Here is a 10319-nt window from a genome sequence, read left to right as displayed (position 1 = left end):
GCCAGAAGCCAGTGGGAGTGTCTAGCTTTCCAACCAACAGGGCCAGTGTTGACCGTTTGCCTTTGTCCCTCTTCTGGAGGCCATGTTTCCTAAGTGGGTAAATTCTCCAGCCAGACATGATCCGTAGGATTTCCCTTCCGCCAAATCACGAGCTGCTCAGCTGCCTACGGCAATCTGCCCCCTCTGGCAAGCTCCCCCGCTCTGGCAGCCCCTCCCTTCACAGGGAGGGCAAGCTGCTTCTAATCTTCAATTCCACCTTGGGGTTTTCTCTCCACTCCCTGCCTTCTCCAGTGATTTGGCCTGACCACTCTGTTACCCACAGGTTACCCACAGGTTCAGGGCTCAGTCCTAAAAGATTACCCTTAACCTATGTTTCCGACCTGCTGGCTATAAACCGGTGGTTCTAACAAACCTTGCCTTTGGTCTTATTAATTTGCCTGAGCAGTTCACAGAACTCAGATGCACATTTTACTCACTAGGTTATTCTGGTTAATTATAAAGGAACGTAAGCCAGGAATAGCCAGATGGAAGCAATGCATAGGGCAATGTATGGGAAAAGGGCTCAGAGCTTCCACGCTTTCCCCAAGGGTGGCACCGTCCCAGCAACTCCACGTGTTCACCAACCCAGGAATTCTTTGAACCTCATCCTCTTGGGTTTTTTATGGAGGCTTCATTATATAGGTGGGATTAATTAAGTCATTGGCCATTGGCGATTGATTCAAACCCTCCAGCCCTTCTTTCCTCCTTGAAGGTTAGGGACTTGGGACTGAAAGTTACAATCCTCTAATCATATGCTTGGTTCTTCTGGTGACTAATCCCCATCCTTAAGTGATCTAGGAGATTTCTAGAGGTGACCTCATTAACATAAAAGGACCTTGTCACTCTTTTAATTTTTGTCTTTCTTAACTGTTTCTACCATTCCCTTTCCCTCTCAGAGATTAGGTAAAACTTTTTGAAACAAGAAGCAAGAATAATTATCCTTTTCAGAAGGCTGAAATCCAGAGATATTTTGAGGGGCCTAACTTTCAGTATTTAGCTAATGGCAAAGTCTTGTTATATTCAGTCAATAAGATATGGTATGAAGAGCATGAACTTTGAGGTATACTCCCAAGGTTGGATTCCCAGCTCTACCCCTTATTCATTGCATATCCTTGAATAACTTCATTTCTCAAGTGTCAGTTTCCTTCTCCTTAAAATGGAAGTAATGATGATACTCCCTCATTAAGACTTTGTGATACCTAAGTGTTGACATGTGGTCCAGTGCCCAGCCTGTAGTGACTTCTCAAGAAACATGAGCTGGTGTTATTGAGTGTTCTGCCTCTGTCAGCCAGTTCTCTCCAGGAGGCCTCAGCTCTCAGACTGGAAGTGCTGTGTCTTCCTGTTGCTGGCGGCAGGAGCAGTAGGAATAAGGTGTTAGGTTAGAAAGGAGCAAAAGCTGACTTGAAGCAAGAAAGAGCTAACGTGGGTAAACTCACTAATTAATATCTGGGTTCCCTTGGTTGGAGAACCGAGTTTCATTTTCTTACAAACGCTGGGCAGTCAGATGCCCTACCCGATGTCTTTTAACCCACAACAAATGCAGAATGCTTGAAGCTGGACCAAATTTGGGGTTATCTCCATTTGCCTGGGCCTTTAATAACCAGTCAATTCTGTTCAAACTTGGGCCACACCCCTGGTAAAAATGTGCTTGTGCAGACAAACTGGATATTTTCAAATACTTCTGGTAAGGAGATTCCATCACTTCTGTAATAATCTCAAAAACTCCTAGTAAGATATTAGTTATTTCTAATAAAGTGCCTCTGATTTCTCTCTCACCTGTTTGGACTTTGTAGGCCAGGCTAACCTGCTGAAGATTTCTAGGTGACTTTTTATTATGGTGTTCAGGTTTAACAGGTAGTTTCTAATCTGACTATTGAATGCTGGTGTGACTGGGAGGAACAGTGCGGTGTTTGCAACTCATCTCCGGTGCGGCAGCAATTCTGAGATGCACCTGCAGGTTGGTGACATTGATTTCTATGAATTGTTTTATTCTTGTCAGAATCGATCCATCAGCCAGTGGCCACCTCGTCCCTGGGTGCGACTTCATCATGTTTCCATCTTCTCACTTCCCCAGTCTCTCCAGCCTGTCAGGAAGAAACAGGTTACCTTGGAGACAGGATGTTCGGAAAATGTATGAAACCACTACCTCTGATTCAGTTATGAGATATCTTATGTAATTTTCTATGCTTAATTTAAACATGTTTTAGAAAGGGATATTATGGGTTTTAAATGGAGGACTTTTTTTTTTTTAGATGTGGAGTTATATATGTCCAAAGACGTTTAAAAATAGTTTTTTTCAATTTTTAAAATAATAATGTAAACAATTGCTTGGGTTGCCCCAAAGATCCATTTTAGTGCAGAGAAGAGAGAATGGATGAAAGAACTCTTCAAGATTTCTTTCAGCCCAAAGAACCCAAGGAAGTGAATTTATATTGGAACAGAAACGTATGTGAGCTCAGACTATTTTATTTCACTATTTTGAGAAATATTATATATCACATTTTTTAATCAAAGAGTAAATTTTCTTTAAAAATTTTTAAAGCATTTATCTTACTTTAGCTTCTGCGTGTAAAAATACAAATATAGGGCTTCTATATGTATCTATTAAACATGTGTATTCATTTACTCTGTAGGATGACATCACCCTTGTCACCCTTTGACTTTACAAGTTTTTCTCCCTTTGTCTTCTCTCTCCTAAAGGGTGACACACAAACACACACACACACGTACATTAACAACTAACCAACCACTGGCCATTTTCCAGAATTAGGGACCTTACAGTGTCAAATGCTTATGGAACCATAAATATCAGACAGTGGCTGCTTTCCAAGAATTTCCTGGCATGATAAAAGGCGGGTCAAGCTTCCTACTACAGACAGTGTTGTTTATACAGCCCAGGGAATGCCTAAGTTAACTCTGCTTCTGCAAGGAGATTGACCCTGCAGGCTGTAAACCATTAACCACAGTGCTCCTTGAACCACAAGGAATAAGCACAGATCTCATTAGGGAGCTTTGCGCTTTAATTCTTGTCATTGAAACTGCAATTGACCCTACTGCGTGTTCCATTCAGTGCTTCAAAGTGAGGTCATTAACAACCAAGGGTGAAGGGCCTATGCCATGATCTCCTTAAATAAGTGACTTGAGCTTAAATGCAGAGCCATGGGAACTTTCTCACCTACCCTTTTAATGGATACTTTGGTGGAAACAGAAGCCCTACAATTTTCTCTATGGTCTGCATCTTTGTTCACGCCAAGGCATTTAATCTCTTGTCAAAATTACTTTTACTGAGATGAAAAGAAAAAAGACTGCATGAGAAGGAGGACTTCAGTTCTATCCAGTGAGTTAAGATGTTATACTTTCTACACTGACTTTATTGTTCTCACCACTTAAAGGAAGAGGGAGGGCTTTAACCATTCACGGAAGCTCAATATGTACCTGATGGGCACTTCACTGGGCATTCTACATACCTCACTACTTAGTCTTCACAGAGCAGTTTTGGTTCAACTTAATCTATTTTACAGATGGGTAAACAGAGTCCTAGAATAGCTAACTTGTCCACATTGAAAGAAGCTAGAATTAAGTCCACCTGAGCCCACAGCCAAGCTCCTTCAGCCAAAGCGCACCCTGCCACAGTTAGCATGCGGGGCGGCCAGTGTCTTAAGACCATGTCTGTCTTCCTCCCTCCCCCTGCTGCCCCTTCTGTGTCCGCCTCTTTTCCTCTCCTTCTCTGTCTCTATTTTGTTTACCAAATATTTCAAGTGTACTAAAACATTAGAAAATAGTGCATCAGATATCCGTGTACTGCCCAAACCAGAGTTTATATATGTTAACATTTTGCAATATTTCCTCTAGATTTTAAAAATATAATCAAAATATTGTATATTTGATTAAAGGCACCTCATCTCATTCTTGCTTACTTTCCTCATAAGTGAACATTATTCTGAAGTTTGTATGTATTCTTCTAGACCATTGCTATATCATAAAAACATATGCATTTATCCAAAAAAACAACTATTTTTGCAATGTTTAGTATAATACTATGAGATTTAAAATTTTACATTGTGATGCTATACAGCATGTATGCTTTACAGCATCTTTTCAAAAGTCATGTAAGTGCGGTCTTAATTCATTTATAAATATAAAATTATGTAAGCATATAATAAATATTTAATTATATAAATATGCAGTAATTTATCCACTCCCTTATTGATGGCCATGTAGATTGTTTGAAGTGTTTTTCTATTACCAATAATACACAATTTCATGATTCCTAATGCCCTATTTAAGTTCCTCTAGGACAGACACCTTAAAGTGGATTTGTTGGAGTATAGTGATATATATCTTTAACTTTACCAGATATTGCCAATTGCCTTACAAAGTGCTGTATTGATGTTAATAACATGCTAGCAACATATGAGAATTTGCATGTGCCCATATCCTAGCAAATCATCAGTATTAACAGACTCCTTAATTGTTCCTAATCTCCAGGATATAAAGTAGACGTTCATGTATTTAAATTAAACATAAATAAGGTTTATCATCTTTTTATAAATATGGTGTCTTTCCTCCCATGTGACTTATCTGTTCATATATTTTAGGTTTTTCTTTTGTTTATCTTTTTTATTGACTTACAGGAGTTTTTAAAATATTTTGGATATTAATCTTGTATAGGGAATACATATGCAAATGTCTTCTGTAGCTTGTATTTTCACTTTGTTTATGATGTTGTTTGTCATACAGAATATTTTAATTTTAATATAGTCAAACTTTTCAAAGCAGTGTTTTAGGGATTTTTTTGTGTTTTGCTTAGGGAATAATTCTTTAAGAATTAATTTTTTTTCTTATATAGGCCATCAATCCATCTAGGATTATTTTTTTATAAAGTAAAAAATCAGGTTCTAACTTTATCTTTTTCCACATGACTAGCGATCAGTTCCAGCACACTTTATTGGAAAGTTAACTTTTTAATGTTAACTTGTACTGCCTTCTCTCTCCTGCATAAAGAAGGCTGCTGCTCTGCACAGGTCTAGGGGGATATCATTCACATTATATTCTGTGTGAATGGCGCAATCCCAGAGCACATAGAATACAAAGTAAATGGTGTCCCCTGGAGCTGTACAATGTGGCAGCCTTGTATAAATCTCCAATATATGTGTTTGTTGGTGTATTAGTTTTCTGGGCTGCTAAAACAGATGACCACAAATTGTGTGGCTTAAACCAACAGAAATGTATTGTCTCAGTTCTGGAGGCAAGAAGTCCTAAATCAAGGTATTGGCAGGGACCATGCTCTCTCTGAAGGTTCTTGGGGAGGATATTTCTGCCTCTTCCTAGCTTCTGGTAGTTGTCATCAATCTTGGTGATCCTTGGCTTGTAGCTACGTGACTCCAATCTCTGCCTTCATCGTTAGACTCTTCCCTGGTGTCTTCAGTCCTCAGTTAGCCTTCTGATGGGACACTACTCATTGGATTAGGGCCCAGTCTAGTGCACTGTGACTTCAGCTTGAAACTATTTACATCTGCTAACTATTTCCCAATAAGGGTACATTCCGAGGCTAGGTAGGCATGACTTTGGGGTGGGTGTGGGGCACAATTCAACCTGTTAAAGTTTGTTTTGGTGCAGTTTCTGTGCTATCAGCCTATTTGTCTACATCTGTGCCAACGCTACCTTTCTACTGTAGTTTTATGGTAAGTCTTTACAAATGGTAGAATGAGCCTTCAGCTGTTTCTAATCTCACTCTTCTTCAAACTTGGCTCTTCTGTGCCCTTCAGAAACTATGAAAATTTATTATGGAATTTTTGCTTGAATTTTGAGACTGACTTGGAAAGAATTGACATATTTATGATAGCATATATATTGATAAGTAGTTTCATTTATTTAGGTCTAGCTACCTGACCTTTTACATAAGCTTCTCATTTTTGACATATTTGTTTTTCATGAGTTTTTTAAGAGGTTCTGTTTATTTATTTATTTTTAGAGAGGAGAAAGGAGGGAGAAAGAGAGGGAGAGAAACATCAATGTGTGGTTGCATCTCAGGCGCCCCCTGCTGGGGAACTGGCCTGTAACCCAGGCATGCATCCTACACGGGGAATTGAACCAGTGACCCTTTGCTTTGCAGGCCAGCACTCAATCCACTGAGCCACCACACAAGCTAGGGCTCATGCTTTTTTTTTTTTTAAAATTTTCCCTACATACCTAATGGTTACTGTTTCTCTTATGAATAAAATACTTATTAATGTTATTTTCTTACTTTGCTATTGCTGACATTCAGGAACACAGTTACTCTATATGTATTTATTTTGTATCTAGTATCATTGTTGAATTATCTTATTAGTTCTACATATTTATGTCTAGATTCTCTCTTATTTCCTGTATAGAGAATCATGTTGTCTATAATGAATAACTGTTTTTCTTTTTGAATCACAATAATTATTTCTATTTTCCCTCATTTTTTTGTATTACCTGTGACCTCCAGGAAAGTTTTGCATAGAAGTAATGGCAACAGGCATTATTGCCTATCATACATTTTTACAATAATATTTTACTGCCCCGAGGCTTTGTGTTGTCACAGTAATGATTTATAATCAGGTCTTTATGTTGTTTATCCCTAAGTTTCTGCCTTTCCTAGCCCTTCCCAATATCTTCAGTTTGTAGAATCAGTTATATCTCATTCTCTACAACCAAGTCCAGAAATATATTACAAGGTCCTTTTCCAACATTTGGGGAATTGAGGATTAAATATTTTGCTGAGCCTGTGGTGAAAGCCTCTGATCCTCAGTCTTTCTTCTTAAATCCTTTGTTTCCTGAGAAAGAAACTGCTGGGAACTCATCCTTCCTATGTCTTCTCGTTCTGGGCTTGGTGTCCTGTTAATCTTTGCCGATTTCTCCTTAGGGGATAGACTAAGGATATAGACCTGTTTCAAATCAGAATGATTTTTCTTCAGTCTGGATGCTACTACCCATACCTCCCATCTGGCTACACATTTCCCCAATGACAAGATTAGTAATAATCAGCTTTTTTTTTTTTTTTCATCTCTAACATAGCAGAGGGTTAAGAACAGTGAATCACTATGAAAATAAATAGCTACTGATGAATAGCTTCTGGCAGGGAGGTGGGTTCTTAGATGCTGTAATTGAGACTACAGATCATTTTCCTGTCCCCCTCACCAAGCTTATTCTTGATAAAACCCATCTCCTCTTGGATCTTTTGAGGTATCAAAGGTCTTATGACCAAGCTTCTGCAGGTATTGGCAACAGCTAGAGAAATCGTTTGAAGAGTCTCCATTTGTAAACAAATACTGTAAAAAGTATGATATGTAATTACAAATTGTTGCACTACGAATATCATTAAGTAATGACAAATTATTTTACTTAGTAAAATTCTTACTGTTTTAAATCTCTTTCTTATTGTAATATTATCATATGTAAAGAACAACAGCTAGTTTGAAAATCAATTTGGTGTCTCACTTCTTTCCAATGTATATGCCTTGATTATATAAAATACTTTCTATGCTTTTTCAACTTCAAAACAACTACAACAAACCCAATCATTATAACCCAGATATGTATGTGTAGTATTGAATAAATTTACAATCCATTACTTAGCATGTATTCACAGATTAACAGATTTTTTAAATATTTTTTCTTTTATTCAGCAGTTTTTATTTTATAGTGTGAGAGTGATATTTATTGTTTAGTGGCTTTTAATTCTCTGAAAAGGGTAAGTCATTGGAATTTTAGCTAAGGAAACAGAAAAAGGCACAGAAACAGGAAAAAGCAGGACACATATGACATTTTCTGAATGATATTAAGATGTATTTCCCTTGGCTCATCTATAAAGGAAGCTGTCACGGTAACAACTGCAGAGGCAGAATCTCTCCCTAGTTGAGAATCAATCCTCTTGGTTTTTAAGAATCACCAGGCCTAGATTTCAGAGACAGTTCCAGCAGAGAAACCCAGGATAGTGTCTTTTCTCACAGTATCTCTTTCCTCACAGACACATTGGGGCTACTAGAATTTTATCTTAGCGGAGTTCCATAGGGACTAGAGATCACCTATGAAAATATCTGAACACACAAGAGGAACTCAGTTAGTGATAGTATTGTCTTCTAGCCCTTATAAAGGAATATAATTCAGTAGCCATTTTCTTTTATTTAAAGACTGAAATTTGAGTCAAATCCATCATACATTTGGTGAATGCCTTCTGTGTTCAAGAAATTAGGCACTAAGGCAGTGAGCAAAGACATGTAAAATGCTGTACCTTTCCTGATAATTAAAATCTAGTTGAAGAACACAAAATCAGACACACAACAAGAAAACTGACAATTCAAAAGCATAAGTGAGTTCCTAATGGGTGCTTGATACAATGTCATCCTCAATAGATGTACCCAGTCTGTCCAGAAAGTATAAGCCATGTAATATGAAAAAGAGACATTTATTGAAGATAATATAAGGTACAAGAAACATTGTACATAGGACAATGAAACCTCAGTTGCCTCCAATGTTATGGCCTTCTTGAAGAAATCTGGTTCTTTGACAGTAGTTTGAATCAAGTTATTAGCAACTGCAGCACAATGTTCCTTCAGCTATTGCAGCAGAAACCATGGAGTGAATTTTGCCATGGCCAGTTTTGTGCCAGGATCTTTTGTCAAAACCTCAGACACAGTAGTTTTTGGAATCCCCAGATTAGCTTCTAGATCTTGTGCTATCAGTCACAGATCTTTGTTAATTGGCAGCCTGTACACATTTAACATTCTCCAGTGTTCTGCTTGTTGCAACCCTTACAGAGTGTGGATCACTTTCAACAGATTCTCGACCATCTTTGAAGCTTTTGTGCCATGTTTTTATTTGTGCTGCACTCATTGCATCTTTCCCAAAAGCCTTCTGAATCATCTGAATAGTTTGTACAGAGCAATGTTCTAGCCTAATGCAAAATTTGATGCAGATTCATTGCTCTACTTGCTCAATCATTTTGAACGTGTTGGCCACACAGTGCACATGCTCACTCAACAGCATCTACTGCCCCTGCTCCACTAAACAGTACAGTGAAATCATCATTGTTCATGTATGCTCATTCCAGTCCGCTCTCCTTGGCTGCCAGTTTACACCAATGTCTCACAAACCATTCTTGTTATATTAACAATGGCTGGACTTTTTCCAGACAGACTTTGTATATTCTTTTGAATAAATAAATGAATAGCTAGGGAGACAGAGAATAAATTTATCTTCAATTAGTCCTGAGTTTTTTTATTGAAGACGTGGAATTTTAAAGTGATGTTTTTAAATAGAATAGATTTGGTTATACAGAGAAGAAAAAGAACATTCTTTACCAAGAAATTGCAAGCAAATCTGTTTGACTGAATACAACAGAAACAATTGTTTTCTTGGACTATTCATAAGAAGTATGAAACACCTTTAAATGAAAGGAAAGCACATTCTCTGAGAAGCCTTTAAACTGTATATTAAAATTCATGTTTTAGGGGAAACTGATGCTAAATTTAAAAAATATTTTGGCCTAATAGATTAGTTTTCTTTTAGAATTTACTCAAGTAAAAATGTATAACACTGGCTAGAACATCTGTTTTGGAATCATTGACAAAACCAGTCTACGATTATACAATAAGATGACCACCAACTTGTAGTGCCTGTTTACAATTACTTCAGAACCCAAGTAGATCTATTGCCTGATATTAGCGGCTTCTAACAACAAAATCTCCCCTATTCATTTAGGTGAGTTTCCATATTGGTCCTTTATATTTGCTACAAGCCAATATGCGTGACTGTCAATTTAAAGATCTGTCACATTCTTCCACTCCTACTAAATCTCTTCTTGGCCAAAGTTATCTTCCCTCAAAGCTAGAAAAAGAAGCTTTATTTCTGCCATTCCTGATAGAACATTCATGAGATCACTAGTGTCCATGACAAGAAGACTTTATTCTTCTCCTTCAAAGCTTTCACTTCTCATGATGGTACATACAGTTGGATTTTGTTTGGAGATGGCAGAACTGTCCCCCCGCCTGGATCTGAGGCATACTTTGTTGCTGGGACCCCAAGTGATTCTGCTTGTGTTCAGCATCTGTAAAAGCTTCTCACAAAGCCTTTTCAGTGCTTCCTCCTCTCTGTACTTACTACAAGCAACTCTCCAAGGATTCCACTAACAAGAAAGAATGCTTCCAACAAATAGACAGACAGACATGCAAGAAACACAAAACAAACCATACTAGTTGCATATAATCAAACAACAGTTTAGGCACAATACTTTTTCTATCTATATTCAGACAAAA

General features: G+C 37.7%; 1 long non-coding RNA gene across 2 annotated transcripts in view; it reads left to right on the top strand.

Annotated features, from left to right (window-relative positions):
- Positions 1 to 1335: 1335 nt before the first annotated feature.
- The window catches only part of LOC129074175 (uncharacterized), a 215087-nt gene continuing 206103 nt past the window's right edge, over positions 1336 to 10319 (top strand). Inside the window, exons 1-2 of one of the 2 annotated variants that reach the window (XR_008529510.1) lie at positions 1336 to 1723; positions 1885 to 1996. This is a non-coding gene — a long non-coding RNA (uncharacterized LOC129074175). Of the gene's footprint in view, positions 1724 to 1780; positions 1997 to 10319 lie in introns of those variants that run through there. The other variant, XR_008529509.1, reaches the window with a different exon arrangement.

The sequence above is a fragment of the Pteronotus mesoamericanus genome, unplaced genomic scaffold (assembly GCF_021234165.1).
Source record: "Pteronotus mesoamericanus isolate MK-2021 breed Mesoamerican mustached bat unplaced genomic scaffold, CSHL_Meso_final contig_46, whole genome shotgun sequence".
Lineage (NCBI taxonomy): Eukaryota > Metazoa > Chordata > Mammalia > Chiroptera > Mormoopidae > Pteronotus > Pteronotus mesoamericanus.
The sequence above is the reverse complement of the archived record's forward strand: the minus strand, read 5'-3'. Positions and strand labels throughout refer to the sequence as shown.